General features: G+C 38.0%; 1 long non-coding RNA gene across 1 annotated transcript; it reads left to right on the top strand.

Moving 5' to 3' along the window:
- Nucleotides 1–115: 115 nt before the first annotated feature.
- On the top strand, nucleotides 116–8892 carry LOC148132953 (uncharacterized). Its single transcript, XR_015745374.1, has 4 exons — nucleotides 116–207; nucleotides 564–675; nucleotides 5057–5105; nucleotides 8648–8892. It is a non-coding gene; the product is annotated as an uncharacterized LOC148132953 (long non-coding RNA).
- The last annotated feature ends 9958 nt before the right edge of the window (nucleotides 8893–18850 follow it).

Here is an 18850-nt window from a genome sequence, read left to right as displayed (position 1 = left end):
TTGGGGCCGATTTTCCGCCCTCGTCGTAAAGACGGTGGAGAGAAGCAGGAACCACAATACCCACAGTACATTGCGTGAAGGAGTCGACTTCCGGGGTGGAATTTAAATCCGCCACAGAGGAGCCTGGATTTCAGGAATGAAAGTGGTGGTTTAAACCTTCGGAGTAAAATAATACGGGAAGAGCTTCGTTTGCGGAAATTTTAAAAGGTCGACGATATGTAAAAACAGGCTTTATAATGTTAGGCGAAGAGAGTCTCTTTTTCAAGTTGCTTCCGAAGCAAATTACAGATTTTGGAAGAAAACTGAACGAAAGTCGTCCTAAAATAAATATTTTATAAAATAGGTGTAGAATTATTGATTTAATTTTGGACTTTTTTTTAAAGCTAATATACTCACCAAGCAGTATTATTTCTGAAAAGCTTCACAGTTATGGTTATACTTCGTATTAAAGAGTACAAGACGCACAATAAACTGACGAAGTCTTGATTTAGTTCGGCTTAGACTACACCTATTAAAATAGAAGTAAGATTATAACTAAAACATTTTTCTGATTTTTTTTAAAGTCCTGGAACTGTAGTTGGCCTAAGGCCTCTAGATCAGTTTTTACCATGCAGTGACCTCCCAACTATGCTGGGTGAACTCATTATGATTGACATTTTGAATAGTTAAAAGCATGTAAGTAATTAGTCTTATAGTATTCCATAGAGAAACAATGTTTGCTTCTTTAATGAATTAATATGGATTTATGTGAAAATTATTTTCTAGTGCCTCATGACCCTATCATTGTGAAGTATTTATTCAATTGATGTATCTGGCCACTCCCTAAACAATGTTCAATTTAAAAAAAAACTTGATTGATAGCCCAGTTTCTGTCTTTAATGATCTATCATCTACACAGCATGTAGACAGTAATTCACGTATGTCACACTAAGATGGGTCACAGGTCCTGGACAGACAGGTTTATTATTTGACTTGGCTTCTCAGTCAGGTAAACATGGCGGGAGAGGCAAACCAATTCCACATCGTTGCCAGGATAAAGGTATGACTAGCCACCAGAGGTCAAACTTGATACAAGAAACAGTAGTAGCAATGGCTGAGTTTGTACTAAACTATGTTACTGTTAAACATCATAAGCCAATTTGGTATAGTGATTAAAACACCAGTCTAGAAACTGGGAGACCATGAGGTCTTGGGCACAAAGCCAATTGGGTGATCTTGGACCAGTCACTTTCTCTTAGCTCTAGGAAGGAGGCAATGGTAAACCATTACTGAAAAACTTTGCCAAGAAAACTCCAGGGATACATCCAGGCAGTCTCTAAGAATAGGACATGGTTGAAAGGAATAAAACAAATTTATTTATTTATTTATTTTTATTTATTTATTTATTTATTTGATTTGCCAATTGTTTACAAGATAATAAGTATAAATGTATACATAGTTGTGAATACATGAAATGGTTACATATAAGAAAAATAAAAGAATAAGAGAAACAATAGGACAGGGACGGTAGGCACGTTGGTGCGCTTATGCACGCCCCCTACAGACCTCTTAGGAAAGGGGTGAGGTCAATAGTAGACAGTCTAAGGTTAAAGTTTTTGGGGTTTGGGGAAGAAACTACAGAGTCGGGTAGAGTATTCCAGACATTGACCACTCTATTGCTGAAGTCGTATTTCCTGCAATCAAGTTTGGTGCGGTTTACTTTGAGTTTGTATCTATTGTGTGCTCTTGTGTTGTTATGGTTGAAGCTGAAGTATTCATTGACAGGTAGGACATTGCAATGTATGATTTTGTATACCATGCTTAAGTCAGACCGAAGACGGCGTAATTCAAGGTTTACTAGTTCTAGAATTTCAAGTCTGGTGGCATAAGGTATTCTACAGCGAGTAGAGGAGTGGAGAACTCTTCTTGTGAAATATTTCTGGACTTTCTCAATTGTGCTAATATCAGATACGTAGTGTGGGTTCCAGACTGATGAACTGTATTCGAGTATTGGTCTAGCAAATGTTTTGTATGCTCTGGTTAGTAGTGTGATATTACCAGAGAAAAAGCTACGTAGGATTAGGTTAACAACTCTTAATGCCTTTTTGGCTATGTAGTTGCAGTGTGCTCTAGCATTTAGATCATTAGAGGTGAGTATTCCAAGGTCCTTTACAGAGCTTGGGTCATCAACAAGATCTTGACTATTCAGCTTGTATTTTATTTTCTGATTTTTTTTGCCAATATGTAAGACAGAGCATTTATTTGTTGAGATTTGAAGTTGCCATTTGTTTGACCATTCGGATACATAGTCAAGATCTTTTTGTAGGATTTTTGTTTACTGAACTAATCTAGTTGCCTAGATTCACACAATATACTGTATATTAAATACATTGGCTGAGTTGTTGCAAGATAATATGAGTTATAAATTAGCCACATCTGAGCCTGGATCACTGTTATGTATGTAATTTTGCCTGGGCCTTTTGCCTATATCTTTTTAATGTAAAAAAAAAACAACAGATAATATAAAGATACTCTTGTACCTATGTGACTGGCCCAAGGTCAGCCAAAAATGGTTTTGTACTGCAAATGGGACTAGAACTCACTGTCTCCTAGTTTTTAACCTGATGCTTTGACCCACGTGTGTCAAACTCGCTGCGTCATGTTGCTGTCATGTGATGTTCCATGATTTTTCCCTTCTTGGAGCTGGGGTGGGCATGGCCTGTGCGTGATGCATCTGGTCTGTGGGCTGCCAGTTTGACACCCCTGCTTTAACCACTACACCAAATTGGCTAATGATGTTTAGCGGTAACATAATTAAGCTATTGCTACTACTGCTTCTTGCATCAAGTTTGACCTCTGGTAGCTATAGCCATGGCTATAGTTAAGGCTTTGTCTTGGCAACAATGTGGAATTGGTTTGCCACTCTCTCTTGCCATGTTAACTTGATTCTCCAACTAGTCTACATCCTTTGAATTCTCTTCAGGTTTCCCATAGAAGTAATAACTAGGCTTCCAGGTGACGATCTGACTCTGCCTACTTTTTGAGGCCAAAGTAGGTCAGCCAGATACTGCCATCTGCTTTTTCTGATTCTTCTATGCTTGTAGATTGCCCATTGATATTTCTCTTGCATTTATGAGATGAGCAATTGCTTTTGTGGATATTTAGGAAATAAATGAAAATTGCAGTGTAAGGGTTAAGACTGGCATAATATCATTTTTTGCAATTGCTTCCAAACTATGCGCTGACCACATTTGTGATGTAGCTTTGCCTGTTTTGCACTCTGAATTCCTCCCTGCCAACACTAAGTCCAGCCCTTGGCTTCCAAAGTATTGCCCACCTGTTTTTTGGTGAAAAATTAGTTTGAATTGGACAGGAAGATAATATTTTTAGAAACTGTTGACTCCAAAATGATTAGTACTGAATTATGCCAAGTTTTTGTTTTGTGAAAACAGCCTAAAGATATGGCCTGTTCTCTATTCTGTAAAATGTAAAATAGTTTTAACAACAATGACATTTCATAACCAAATTATGGATACATTTGTTACATCCAAGGACTAGAAAGTGCAACATGCCTACAAATTTGCAGATGTTAGGAACATAAACATTGTATCCTTTTGAATCTGTTCATGTCTCCTTTTAGCTATACAGTATATGGGACATGGAAATGTCTGGTATTGAGACATTTTGATAGAAGCAGAACAACATTAACATTTATTTATTCATCAAATTTGTATAGCTGCCCATCTCACAAAATGCTACTCTGGAATACAAATTATGACCAACAAAGCATTATCATGAAACCTAATTCAGCTAAAGACAAACAATTTCCATCTTTCCATTTGTTTAATATCCTAAGAACATCTAGGAATAGATGAAGTTAAAAAAATAACAATGGTACTACAAATAGTGCCAATAATGGTTTTCTGTGCATTTATTTATAACTCATATTTATATCTGTAATTAAATACAAATGGCAGTGTTTCAGCTGGAATATATCAATCCTGTTTTGAAGTATAAAACTTTTGTAACAATATTTTAAAATATAAAATGTGAAAACTGAAAATTGTGAAAAAGTTTTAAAATAACTTATACTTTTCATTAACAAACATCTGGAATCAGGCAGATTAAGCCTCTCTTAAAGCACTTGGAAGTCTGTATAAACATGGCAGAATTCCTGAAATAAAAGCTTTTAGTGTCAGATATGACAGGAAGTTGTGTAATTAGCTTGTGTATGCATTCTGGATTAGAACAGACTTGCTTATAATGTAATGGGATGCTTCACAGCAACCTTTACTATAACACAGAATTTTAAAGTATATCAGGGATATGGTTCTATACATGTACTATTCTTCTTTAGAAGGGTATTAAAATGGTTACAATAACACATTGAATAACAATTTCCCACATGGATATTAATTATATTAGCTTTTATACTTTGTTCCTTCCTCTAATGCTGTTTTAAAAATAGTTTTGAAATATCTTGTAGACCTTTTTTTTTCAAATAAGAACCTGAATAAAATTGCCTCCTAATTCAAAGTCTCTGGGTGTGTGTTAGGTGGCCATATAAATTTGTTTAATCAATTAAATAAAGGGAAATTGAGAACCTAGATCAATTGTTAATGTTTACTTACCTGATAAAAATGGTTAATTGTCAATATTTTAAGGTTTCTTCATTTCATTAACCCTTTTCATTAGTTCATATACCTTAACCCACTCAGACTTCTAATGTACTAGGAGAATAACTCTCATAATTCCTGACTACTACTGACATTGATCATACTGACTGGGAATTATAGGGGGTTACAGTCCAAAATTAAATAAATAAATAGTTATAGATAAACTAGCAAAAAAGATAAAAATGTATCTGGTTTTAGAATAAAATTTGGAATTGTAGCATTGAAGCAGTACTTTTTTTCCAGAAAATATAATATTTCTAATGAGGCTTGTCTGGTATTTGTCAAACAGTCCCTGTAGGAAATAGAAATTTAAACAATTGGTGGGTAAAGCAGCTAGTCTATTTCCTACATATTTCCTATATGTACAGATAGTAGTCTAACAAATACTTTTTCTTCTTTAGATATAATAGCGTCACACTTCCACAAGCAAGCAATATCAGCAAGTTCAAGGTAGGGGGAATTTTTGAAATTAGTAGAATAATTCATAATGTTTCAGAAAAATCACTTCAAGGAACATACAAAGTTTCTCTAAAATACAGTTAAAGACTCAGGAAGCATCTAATAGCAAGTGGCAGCGCGAGGAGAAAAGCAGGGTGGAAGGGGAATGGTATTGTGCACCTAAAAAAGCAAACACACAGCAGCATAGTTTTGCAAACCCCACTCATTTTGCCTCAGTAAGTTTTATCTTATGCATTGAGAGGTGGAATCCTTGATGAGCCTATTCAGAGAAATGAATGGCTTTCCCTACCTGAGATACATTGGTTTTATATACCGTATTTGCCGGCGTATAAGACGACTTTTTTGCCCTGAAAAAGATGCCTCCAATTGGGGGGGTCGTCTTATATGCCAGGTCGCCTTATACGCCGGCAAATAGTAATTGGGAAGCACTGCGGCTGCCCACGGCTGAGGCACTTTTGCGCACCATGGAAACGAATCCCGTGAAGCCGAAAGGAGCAGCCAGCCTTCTCCCAGCTCCCAAGGAAATGAGGCTCGTGACCGCCCGAGCTCCGCTGAGGTATCCGGCTGGGGCTGTCAGGAGTTGTTACCGCTGGCGCGGCTCCAGTCCCGTTGCCTCGGGAAGGGAAAGGCAAAGCCGCGGCTCTTCCTTTTGCCTTTCCTTCCCGAGGCAACGCAGGACTGGAGCCGCGCTGAGCCGCGCCAGCGGTAACAACTCCTGACAGCCCCAGCCGGATACCTCAGCGGAGCCCGGGTGGTGCGAGCCTGCTTCCTTGGGAGCTGGGAGAAGGCTGGCTGCTCCTTTCGGCTTCACGGGATTCGCTTCCACAGTAGACAAAAGTGCCTCAAAAAAAAAAAAAGTGCAAAAGTGGAAGGCGTGCGGAAGAGGGGGCGAGTATATAACAAACTATATTTTGAGTGGAAATGTTGGGGGGTCGTCTTATACGCCGGGTCGTCTTATACGCCGGCATATACGGTAGATATAAGTGGTGCTAACCCACAAGCCAGTATTTTATGAACAAGCAGTTTGGGAGCATTGTGGTTGTTTGTACCACCTTTGGCTTCACGCACAAAGAAGGAAATTGCCTTCTGCAAGGCTGAACAAACTGCTATTTCCAGTGATGTCCAAAAGAAACTAGGAGCAAACCATGGTTCCAGATCTTTGTTTCTTAACTATTACTAGAACAAGGCGATTCTACTTTTCAGCTCTCTCATGGTTAGTTCAAAGCCACAGCAAGAAGCTTTCAACTTTTTCTCTTTTCTCGAGTACAAAGGAAGATAGAATTGGAATCACATGCAAGCCTGAGGCTCATACTAGATGATCCCTGTGGTGCTACACCATGGGTTTTTTTTTTTTTTTTTTTGGAGATGTTTGATTCTAGCAGCTGAATTATGTAGGGCACTTCACTCAATCTGGTTTGTTAGGGCTCCATGTTGAGAGCTGTTATTCCAGCACAACTAGAAGGTACCAAGTTAAAGAAGGCTGGCATAGTTTTTTAAAACAGCGAAGAGTGATATGGGGGCTTACAGGATAATGAATATATGACCCTATGAGCTTTTGTGATGGGGTAAAAACAAGCGGCATATGCTGCTTATTATTTACACTCAGTCTTATTTATTTCCTCTTTATATGAACTGAAACTACTGCAGGTTTATTTATTTGATTTGTCAATTACTTATAAGATAATAGGTATAAGTATAAATATGAGTAAGAATACAGAAAATAGGTACAAATAAATGGGGACAATAGGACAGGGACAGTAGGCATGATTGTGCACTTATGCACGCCTCTTAGGAATGGGGTAAGGTCAATAGTGATACTTGTTACTTGTTAGTATGTTACTCGTGGGCAAAACAGAAGCCTTAGCCCAGCAGAGTACATAACAACTACTCCTACAGCTTCCCATATGTAGACTTTTAAGTAGATAATAAAGGAAAAGCTTTGCTGGAGCAAAGGGTATTGGTTCAGGAAAGCAGCAGATTCTTTGTGCTGCTGTATTTGTTTGTTGAAATTAGCCCTAAGCTCAACTAGAAAATATTTTAATATGTGTTTGTAAGTCAAATAATCTATGATATTGCACAATTATTTTCACCAGAAGCAAGCAGGAAGCACTGAATGTGAATTCAGTTTCAAGGGTAAACATTTTTCAGAACATCACATGTTGTTTTTCCTGCTATCTGCTGTAGCTCAAGTGAAAGACCAGCATATGGTATTCACGGCTGCAAAGTTCTGAATGTAATAAAAATTCAGTTCCGTGTATTGTTGAAAGAACCTTAAGATTAAATAATAGTAGATTTACTGTGCAATTCTGTGTTATGTGTTTATTTGATCAATACTCTGGTTTAAGTAGGACTTATTTACTACAAAATGCATGTCAAAGTGCAATTTAACAATCCAAAAATTTTCCAGGATATAATATAAAATAAAATAGTCTCCTTTGAGTAAAATACAATGCATTCATAGCCATGTAGTTTTCTTGGCAATAACTTATAAGTGGGTTGCCTTCTTGCTGGATTACTTCCATGTCTTTTCTGTAACTCACGCATGTCCTGGTGGTTATCAATGCATGTATTTCCAAGCTCAGATAAGGCTGTCTTCATATTACAGTACCACATAGCTGACCCCTAGATGAAATCACCTTTAGAAAGGGAAAAATAAAGAAAACTAGGGAACCAACAAACAAATCAGATTTACGTTAAGGTCAAAACTCTGGAGCATCTGATTAAACAAGTGGTTTGCTTGGGAGATGTTACTGTAGAATTTTCAAGAATAAATAATGCCAAATGAATCTTTATGGATAGCATGACCAATTTTATTGACCACGAGAATTCAGTGAACATGTTATATACATATTGACTCCAACAAAGAATTCACCAAAGTCTCCCCTGAGATTCTGAAAGAGAAGGTGGCAAAATATGTACTGAACTAGGCTACCATTAGTTGGATTCATGTCTGGATGGACTCCTCTAAAGCAGACTGCAGCTGCATATTTTGCAAAAGGAGAGAGACAGAGCTGCATCTCTCAATGACAGCTCTTAATCCATGTCCCACACAGAACTGAAGTTCCAGTTTGTTTTTTGAGCCAATCTGGTTTTCCTGTCCATATCATCGAACCAGAAAAATATAGTGGATCCAAAGGATAATCTCTAAATCCCTTCCAACCTTTCTGTATATTCTATACTATGAATTATATGACTCCTACCCTTGGCTCTTGCTTTTCATAAAAGTAAATATTTGATCAAAAGAGGCAACTTCACATTGATTTGGTTTTGAATCCTAATAATTCAAGAGTGCCATCTTCAACCTCTCGGGAGTCTAGGGTGGTAAGCCTCAAACAATTTCCTCACTTTCCTCTCTCCATTGTGCATGAAGCTTGCATTTCAGGAGGATAAAGTGGCTCAAATTGTACAGTGAAAGTAAAATAATTTATCTGCAATAAGGTGTTATATGGTATTGTGTAGATTTTTGTGTATGGCACTAAGCAATTTATAGACAAAAGGAAAGATTAAAAGCATTCCTTTTTCTGTTCTTTCAGAGATGCCGCTACTTCTTTCTTTGCAAAAGAAAAATAACTTTCTGGAAAACAGATTCCAACTGGATTCCAATTCCTGGTTGAGGAGATCAATCTGTTCCTTACCCGCTGCGGTTCTTCCACTCCCGGTGACAGCCCTACCAGGCTGCTTTCATTGCAACATTTTCAGCAAAAGCGGGAAATGAATGAAAAGATTGAGATATCTGGTTCTAATTTTAAAACATCTTAAAATTATTATAATCTTAAAATAATTTTTAACAGTCCAGTTTCATGGGTCATCTGGTTTAAACTTTACCATTTTTGTTTACAACATGTTTTGTTTGCTGCATCTCAAGCAGGGCTAATAGGTGATCATTGAAGCCCATTTTCTAAATATGAAAATGCAGGCTCTGTCTTTCATAAATAATTAGATACCCTTACATGCAACGACATCTTTACAGAGCTGATATTGGTTTATATTTTTCCTAATCTGTATTATTGTTACATAAAAAAGAGAGAGATTTTTTCTTCTTTCCTTGCAGGGATTACATGTATATCATATTTTTACAACATGGTTTTGACTGCGATTTTGATTTAGGCTGTGTTTGCATCTAGGTTATTTTCAGACCAAGGAGACATCCTTATTTATATTTGAAGCTGGCCTTGTCCTGTGCTCATTCCAGTTTGCCTCTAAACTGGCTTAAGAAAATTCTATCCAGATGAAGACATTTTGTCAACAGTTTGCAAGGTGTTTGGTATAGATTGCAGACAGTGATGTCCTCCTATTGCATCATCTTTTGTTGCTATACCCTCCCGCCTTTCTCTTCTAGGAGAGCAGTGGCCAATCACTTCCTCTTCTGCGCATGGGTTCTCAAAATTGCCCCCAAATATGAACAAGGTAAATTTATGTACACAAAAAGAATAAAAATGCAGACATGTAGGCACAACAGCAGGTTGTTTTTGTTTGTTTAAAAAAAAAAACATTCCAGCATACACTTTAATAACAATACTGCTTTGTCCATGTGGCTAAATAACATATGATTAAGATCTTTCCTTAGCATATGGAAGGACTCCAGTTCAAAAGCTGAAGAGAAACTTTATTTTAAAACATATTTTATTGTACAGGTAATTTCCCCCCTCTGTGCGTGTATGTGTTTGTGCTTGTTGGGTTTTATTTTTCAATATAGGGCTTTTACTATGGGCTTTCTGGCATCTGAAAATGAAACCCTTCTACCTTAGGTGATTGTAAAACCAGTAAAGTGCAAAACTCTTAAACATATTTTTAAAATGACTAGGAGAAAGTTATCTGCTTAAGAAAAGAAACACAGTATTATTTTTTTAAAGTCTGGCTTTCAGGGTTGCAACCTTCTCCATGCTAAACAAAATTCTTAACCCCTGTGCTGTTTCAGCAGTTTGGTATAGGGAAGTTCTGAAGCATCAGAGTGCATGGAAAGTGTTGGGTCCATTGAAAGGGCAGTTCTTGCTCTGCAGAGAAGTCTATGAGCTGCAGAGCTTAGCCTACAGCAGGCTGAAATCCTATACTGTTAACTGGAGGAGCATAATAGGGAGGTGTACTGTATCCTTCTGAAGTAAGCAAAGAAACATGCTCTGAGGTTGTTTGGAACTGAATGGTGTATTAATAAAGGACAATATCCTCTGTTTCTATTCTCCCAAAACAGTCGCCTACCCCATTCTGTTGATTGGGTTGTGGTAGAGGCAACTGGGCTGTGCAGATAAGCCTTTAATATTTCATATAAAGTGGACTCTGCATAAAATTTGTGGTTACGGCAGACTGCTTTAACCAAGTTTTACCTGTGTTTTGTTCTCTCCATTCAAACTTTGTTCTTGACATGGTCCAAAGGTTACTTTGAAGTTCTCCTTTCTACTCTCCAATCATAGAAGTTAGAGGGGTCACAAAATATGGCTGCTCCAATTGTGATGAGGGTGAAATGAAGTCATAAAAACTCTGGCCCTGCTTAGGCCAAAACAAATTTCTTTTCTTTCTTTAAAAAAGAATAATCTATGTATTTAATTGCTTACCACATTGTTTTTCAAACTCATCAACTTAACTTGTGGACTTCAACTCTGGTTGCCACATTTGAAAAACACAGGCCTAACAACAAAATCTGGGGACTTCTATCTCAAGGTCAAGTTTCTAGAAACACTAAATAGTGTCAACTTCAAATTAAGGCAATCAACCTTAGTAAAAGAGATTTGTGCAGTGGGGCACAATGATGGTAAATGTGCATCTGTTCATCTGATTTTTAGGCTGCATCAATTGTGTAAACAGGAAGAAGGCAATGTCAAACCACCTCTGAAAAACCTTATCAAGAAAATTGCAAGGACTTGTCCAAACAGTCTCTAAGGATTGGACAAGATCTGAATGGGGGGGAAATTATACAAGCCCAGAAGTCTAAAATCTTGTACAGTCTGCAAGATTTTATCCACACCAAGAAAAAAACAACTGTCTGGAGCAAAATGTCAGAGAGTGCTTTATCCTTCTTCAAGTTGCACCAAAGCTAATGAAGATTTTAAATGTACACCTTTAAGGGCGGAAGGAAGTATGCTATAAACTGAATTACTTAAAACTAAATTAAACAAGATTCAGATTTTACTTCAGAAACAGTAACATATACTTCCTCTGGCATATATAATACCTATAAAGTTCTCCCTGGTTTTACCAAGATGAAGCAAATGATAGATGGTTTGCAGGATTATGTTTGGCTGACAGCAAAAGATCAAGTTTTAAGAGATCAGAAGGACATTCTCAGACTCAAAAGATTACTTGCTGGCTAGCTGACAATGAATCATTGCTGTTCAGAGGGCTTGGGATTTAAGAAAGCCTCCAGGCCATCTGAATGTGAAGGATGTGAGTTATACAATAACATTCTTTGCTCATGTAGCACCTGGTTTAAAAGTTTCTCAGTTGCAATAGCAAATAGTTTCGGTGAGTGGAAAGAAATCCACCTTTGAATGTATCAATAACAGGTCTATATTCTAGGAACTGTGGTTCACAGATGATGTTAAATTCTAATGCAGCTTGCTGTTGGTTGAGCGTTCTGTGTTAACCATTCTACTTTGATGTCTGCACAATTTCTTGTGGACCATACTTGATGCTAAATTGTTATACCAAGGCCATCTCATCTCCCCCTTCTAAAAACTATAAATTAGGCCAAAATTAAAAAAAAACAAATTTGATTTGATTTCATTTCATTTTAATTTAATTATAATTATTTGTAATTCTTACTATTCCTATTTGTCTGTCTGTCTGTCTGTCTCTGTCTCTGTCCCTGTCTCTCTTATCTATTTCAATTACATTAAAATTAAGATCAAGTATCAATTTTTTGAAAACCTGTGGAGGACAAATGGAAGGCTTTCTGTTGCCCTGGCATTCATATTGTATATCTGTGCGATCCAGATGAGGCCACTATCATTTGTTCAACAATCCATATTTAAACAAATCTATGCCTGATATGATGTGTGAATCCAGCCAATAAATATTTGCTAAGGGCAGGAGGGAATAGTATTTCAATCAAGTTAAAGTTCCCAGGATTTTTTTTTTTTGAAGAGAATAAAGATAGCACAAAAAGTCTAAAATGGATAAATTCATGGCATACAATTCATATCTTCGGAATGCAGTTTAACACAATTCTTCTAATATTGCTGCCAAGCTGTATATTTGGAATATAACTATTGACACAGTAAAACAAACAAACAAATATTGTTAAATATTATTTTCGTGGTATAGAAAGATGCCATCCAAGAATTTAATCTTGTCAGATATCTTGCAGGATATGAATAAGCAAAGTGTGAAGAACATCTTTTGAGATACCATTTTGCAGGAGAAGATAAATAACATTTCCTTTGGGAAACTTATTTTAGGGACGATCCAGTCATGGCTCTGATTATTTAGCTATGGAAACATTTTTCCTATCTTTTTTGTCATTTGTGAAACCACTCCATTTAAAATAATTGCTAGCAGAAAAAAAAAAACAATATTACAAGACAAAAGGCATTCAAAGAGAAGATTGTGTTTCTTTTCTCTCTGAATGCATCATTAGAGAGGGAGGTTGGATTTGGTGGGAAAGAAATTGCTAGGGAGTCTCACAAGTAACATGGCCCCATGCCATGCAGAGCTCTCATAAGTTGTGGGAGCGCCATCACTTGAGACTTTTTATCTGAGCTTTAGAGGAGACAATCTGCACTTTGAATTGCAGCAGAAGGTTAGTGGGAACCAAACTGCCTAGACAGCACACCAAAATGGTTTTTATCTGCTATATCAATTTTCATGTTATAGAATTCCAGGCACAACACGCAAAGCAGCTAATATTGATGGCGATCTTCATCAATATCGCATCCCTGGAGAAAAGCAAAGACAAACAGCACTGTGTTGGTGGGATTAATAAAAGTAGTCCTCAACTTATAACCTTTCATTTAGTGACCGCCTGAAGTTACAACACTTCTGAAAAAAGTGACTTATGACCAGTTTTGTTGTCGCATCCCCATGGTCATGTGATTAGAATTCGGGTACTTGGCCCCTGGCATACATTTATGGCAGTTGCACTGTTCCTGTGATCACCATTTGTAACCTTCCCAGCTGACTTTCCACAAATAAAGTCAATGGGGAAGACAGATTCACTTAACGACTGCAGTGGTTCACTTAACGACTGCAGTGGTTCACTTAACGACTGCAGTGGTTCACTTAACTGTGACAAAAAAAGGATAAAAAAATGGGGCAAAACTCACTTACAAACTGCCTTGCTTAGCAACGGAAATTATAGGCCCAATTGTCATAATTCGAGGGCTACCTGTAATAGTGATTAGAGCAGGGGTCTGCAAACTTGATAGCTTTAAGACTTGTGGACTTCAACTCCCAGAATTCCTCCTCCAGTCATGCTAGCCCAGGAATTCTGGGAGTTGAAGTCCACAAGTCTTAAAATTGCCGAGTTTGAAGACCCTTGGATTAGAGAAACAAGTGTCCTACAAACAGAAGAAAAAAAAGCATATACTTCCTGCTGCAAAAGGCTGTTTTCTAATTTCTCTCTCAAGCAATGGAGCAAGCATGGGATTCTGAATACAGGGGGGAAAAAACCCAAGAAGCCAGAACTTCAGGAAATGTCATATGGTGCCAATCAATACCTTCGCTTTTAATGTAGAGCGGTTGGGAGAAAAATACAATGTTCCTTTCTTTCCCTAACAAGGACAAAGCATTTAATTGAAGAGGAAGAAGCAGAGCAGCATTTTATCAAAAGAACAAGTAGTACCTGATGGTAGTTCAGGGGCCTGGGCGCACATTCCAAAGACGAAGCAAGAGGTTCATACTGTAATGTCACGGCGAGCATCTTTCTCTTTATTTATTTATTTATTTATTTATTAAGAAATAGGACAGTGGAACATTTTGTACTCTTTTCCAAATTGTGAACATTCTCAAAACAGATGAATTCCAAAATGCCTGGGCTAAAATAAGAAACATCTCCTGTCTAAGCTTCATTAAAACCAACCAAAACTTACTGCTAAGTAATATGGTAATGAATGCTCCATAGGAAAAAGAGACTCGCTGGCTGTTTGATGTTGTTTAATAGTCAGTGAAAGTCTCTTGATGAAAACACGTTCTTCAAAGGTAGTTTCTTTTAATAGAGACTTACTTTCTGCAGTACGTTCTGAGCAGAAATAGCAATTCAAATAGGCAAGCTGGGTAAAGTGAAGGAAAGAGCTTATCAAAGTATCAGAAATAAAAGGGAGCAAGAAAGGGAAGGAAGGAAGGGCTACCCTGTGTAATTCTGTCTTGATATCAGAATAAAAAATGTACAGGAATTCTTGAAGTAAGGATTTGAAGAACTGAGGTCCCCTGGTTGAATGGAAGCTATTCTAAATTACTCAATTTAAAAAACAAATCTTCTTAATTTCCTCTTAAAAGAAATTATAATCACCATTTCTCCATCCAAAACATTTCCTTCTAAAATATACATTTCATTAATTTAAGTATCCTTCATAAACTGGAGATATAGAGCCTTTTATTCTAGCCTACTTGGATTCCACAGTAGATTGTATATTTGTTGTTATTTTTTATGTTCTGGAACACAAATACAGAAAATCAATAATGAAATCTATAGAGAATAGACTATTGGTGAAACTGTGTAAAGTAAAAAGACAATAAAGAAAAATATTCACTTTCCGTTCCCACATAATATTATAATAATTCTGGAAATGTTATTGTATTGATCTAAAAATTCCACCATTTTTAAACTCCTATTTGTTGGCCCTAGATGAAACCAAACTAGATTAAGTACTTCTATCTCAGTTATGAAATAGTAGGTGTTGTGAAAGAAAGATAGTGCTAAATTACTCTAAGTCGACAACTTTTGCAAAAAACAAAACAAAACCAGACATTTATCAAATTTAATAAAAGTTTCCTAGCTTGCATATTATAATCTTCATGCAGAACAAGATACTTGCAAAACAAGAAATAACAATGACAAAAAAGAGGCAGCTAATAATACCTTTTCTGATTCACTAAAATGCCTGGCAGGAAGATTGCTGAACATATCATACTATTGATTCAGCTCTTCTCTTGTTAAACTTGATTCTCTCAATGACTCCCAGGCTTGCCCAGATGGCAAGCCAATTTATCTTAACAACGTGCTTTGAAAAAGCAGGATGTCTTGGCAGCAACAGAAGGAACAAGGGGAGGAAACACCTCAGTTACTTAAAGGTTGATCTAGTCAGGGCCTGGAAGCAAAAGGATTTTATTATCCATGGAGCTACAATGGAATGCATTTTGGCATCTGCTTATTTTAGCTCAGATTTGTTGTATAAACTAGGCCATGAAAATGCAATGCTTTCTTTCATGATTCAGATAACTCAATCTGCACGCTGCAGCCTGTCATCTCTGTGGACTACACCCTTCATTTAAGACAATGATGAGAATTGCTGAATATCTTCTATTTCAAGTAAAGTAGGTGTGGTAGGCAATGCTGGCAAGTTTCCCACTGCAATCCTGAGGCAGGGATAAATCTAACTGATCTTGCAGTATTGATATGACTGTTATCTCCTGTACTTTTTGTATCATTTAGCTAGCAGATCTTAGAATCATGCGATCAAAGTCCAACATATCTGGAGAACATCTGATTTCAGAGGGCTGCTTTATTTCAAAAATAATTTGTATCCGTAATCTTCCAACTGTATGTGAAAGTATTATAAAAATGTCATTATCCTTTCTTCTTGATGATGTTTTCAAATAAATTCCCAAATTATTTACTCTCATAATGAATAGTATTAATGTCACCATCATAAGTATTACATATGTAAGAATATATTAGAATAACAGAGTTGGAAGGGACCTTAGAGGTCTTCTAGTCCAACCCCCTGCTTAGGCAGGAAACTCTACTCCACTTCAGACAAATGGTTATCCAGTCTCTTCTTAAAAACTTCCAGTGTTGGAGCATTCCCAACTTCTGGAGGCAAGTTGTTCCACTGATTAATTGTTCTAACTGTCAGGAAATTTCTCCTTAGTTCTAAGTTGCTCCTCTCCTTGATTAGTTTCCACCCTTTGCTTCTTGTCTTGCCCTCAGGTGTTTTGGAGAATAGCTCGACTCCCTCTTCTTTGTGGCAGCCCCTGAGATATTGCAACAGTGCTATCATGTCACCTCAGTCCTTTTCATCAGACTAGACATACCCAGATCCAGCATCCGTTCTTTATGTTTTAGCCTCCAGTCCCCTAATCATCTTGGTTGCTCTTCTCTGCACTCTTTCTAGAGTCTCAACATCTTTTTTTTACATCGTGGCGACCAAAACTAGATGCAGTATTTCAAGTGTGGCCTTATCAAGGCATTATAAAGTGATATTAACTCTTCCCATGATCTCGATTCTGTCCCTCTGTTTATGCAGCCTAGAACTGTGTTGGCTTTTTTGGCAGTTGCAGCATACTGCCAGCTCATATTTAAATGATTGAACTTTCATTTTGTTAGTTAGCACCCAATGTTCAAGTCTGTCAAGATCCTTCTATATCTTAAGCCTGTCTTCTGGAATGTTGGCTATTCCTGCTAGTTTGGTGTCTTCTGCAAATTTGATGAGTTCCCCATCTATCCCCTTGTCCAAATCATTGATGAAGATATTGAAGAGTACTGGGCCTAAAACAGAACCTTGGGGAGCCCACTGCATATGTCCCTCCATGTAGATGCAGTTCCATTGAGGACTACACGTTGAGTGCGGTTAGTCAGCCAGTTACAAATCCATCTGGTGGTGGTGCTGTCTAACCCACATTTTCTATTTTATCATGTAGTAAGTTATGGTCTACTTTATCCATATCCCTTACTGAAGTCCAAGTAAATTATATCAACAGCATTCTTCTGGTCCACTATTTTTGTCACTTTATTAAAGAATGCAATAAGATTAGTTTGATCCGTTTTTGACAAACCCCTGTTGGCTTTTGGTTATTACTTTGTTTGCTTCCAGGCATGGTGGGATTCAACCAGTTTGCACCACTTCAGTCAAACTGGTTGTTAAATTGCTGGCTGGCCCCGCCCCGCCCCACCCCTTTCAGAAATCCCCACACGCCCCGTTTTGGCTCCCAGGTAAGTACAGGGAGGCCTAATAGGTCAAAAATGGGGTCAAGGGTGCAAGGGGTGGAGTGCCCCTCCATGGCCCATTTTTGCTACCAAGGAGGTGCAGGAGGCCGCGTGCTACCTGTCACATCCCCTAGCCACTTCCACCATGGCCACGCCCACCAGCCGGTCATTAGTGCAGAGAACTAGTAGTTAAATTATTTGAATCCCACCACTGCTTCTAGGTGTTCACTGATTTGTTGCTTGATTATCTTTTCCAGAATCTTCTCTGGTATTGAGATCAGGCTGATAGGCCTGTAGTTTCCTGGATCTATTTTTTTTCCCTATTTTGAAGATGGGAACTACGTCCGCTCTTTTCCAGTCCTCTGGCAGTTCCCCAGTGCTCCAGGCTCTTTGAAAGTTATAGTTCAGTGGTTCTGAGATCACATCTGCCAGTTCCTCTAGAACCTTGGGGTATAATCCATCCGGTCCTGGTGATCTGAACACATCTAGGGTAGACAGGTGCTCACTTACCATTTCCTTCCCTATTTTAACTTGTGTTCCTAATCTGTTTTTTTTTCTTTCAAAAAATCACTCTGATGGAAGAAGGATAAAATTGAGAATGTTACTCAAATAAGTAAAAGTATTCATTGTCAGCTGAGGCTGAAAAATTGACTGGCAAGTTATTAAGTCCTCCAGCTCATTTTGAATATTACCATTTCACTGAAGTAAAGGCAGTTAATTTAGAGATGCTATGATTCAATAAGTCAGGTTGTTCTAAAACAGCCAATCTATAATTCTGGCTTCACTATTCCAATTATTAAGTAATACGTACTTGAAGAATCAGATTTCCCCCTCTCCTCTTTAATGGATTTCTCCATTAGAGTCCATGCCAGTATTTTTAAAGTACTTTTTAAAATGTTAAAATATATAGAACCACCCCAATTAGGTGGAAAGCTCCCTTTTTTTAACTATTTCAAGCCTTTTCCCCAGGCCAAAATACATCTAGTATTAGAGTTCGTTAGACCAGTGATCCCCAACCTTTCTTATGCCGCGGCCCGGTATCCCCAACCTTTTTATGGTGCGGCCCGGTACCGGCATAGCTAGGCGCCGCCATCTTTTTGATGGAAAAGTGCTTCCGGTGACCTCACCGGAAGCACTTTTTCATCAAAAAGATGGCGGCGCTTGCTCGTGAGCTTTTCCGGGTAGAAATGGCTTTCTACCCGGAAAAGCTCACCGAGTATGGCGCCGCCATCTTTTTGATGAAAAGTGCTTCCAGTGAGCTTTCTACCCGGAAAAGCTCACCGGAAGCACTTTTTCATCAAAAAGATGGCGGCGCCCAGCAAACCAGCGGCCCGGTAGGACTTGTTCCACGGACGACGACTGGACTGGTGGTTGGGGACCCCTGCGTTAGACAACCTGTGACTGGTTTGGTCATTCTTCTTTCCATATATAATATATTTTTGTGCCATTTCCCCTTCTGTGATGACCCTCAAGAAAGTCCCAATGAACCCTCTTCCCCCTCTTCCTTCTTCTCAGCTGATCCACAGAACTGCCTGCTACTTTGCTGGGAAGAAGAGGAACAAAGAAAATGGCAGACTGTGAGGAAAACTACTTCCTCTTCCCATTCCATCTGTCCCCTAGGATCCTCTCCTTCCAGGAAGGAAGACTCTCCCCATTGCCA

Source organism: Notechis scutatus, chromosome 1 (genome assembly GCF_049901735.1).
Source record: "Notechis scutatus isolate UNSWTSFEM ecotype Mainland chromosome 1, rNotScu1.2, whole genome shotgun sequence".
NCBI classification, from domain to species: domain Eukaryota; kingdom Metazoa; phylum Chordata; class Lepidosauria; order Squamata; family Elapidae; genus Notechis; species Notechis scutatus.
This window is presented reverse-complemented; position numbering and strand designations above follow the sequence as displayed.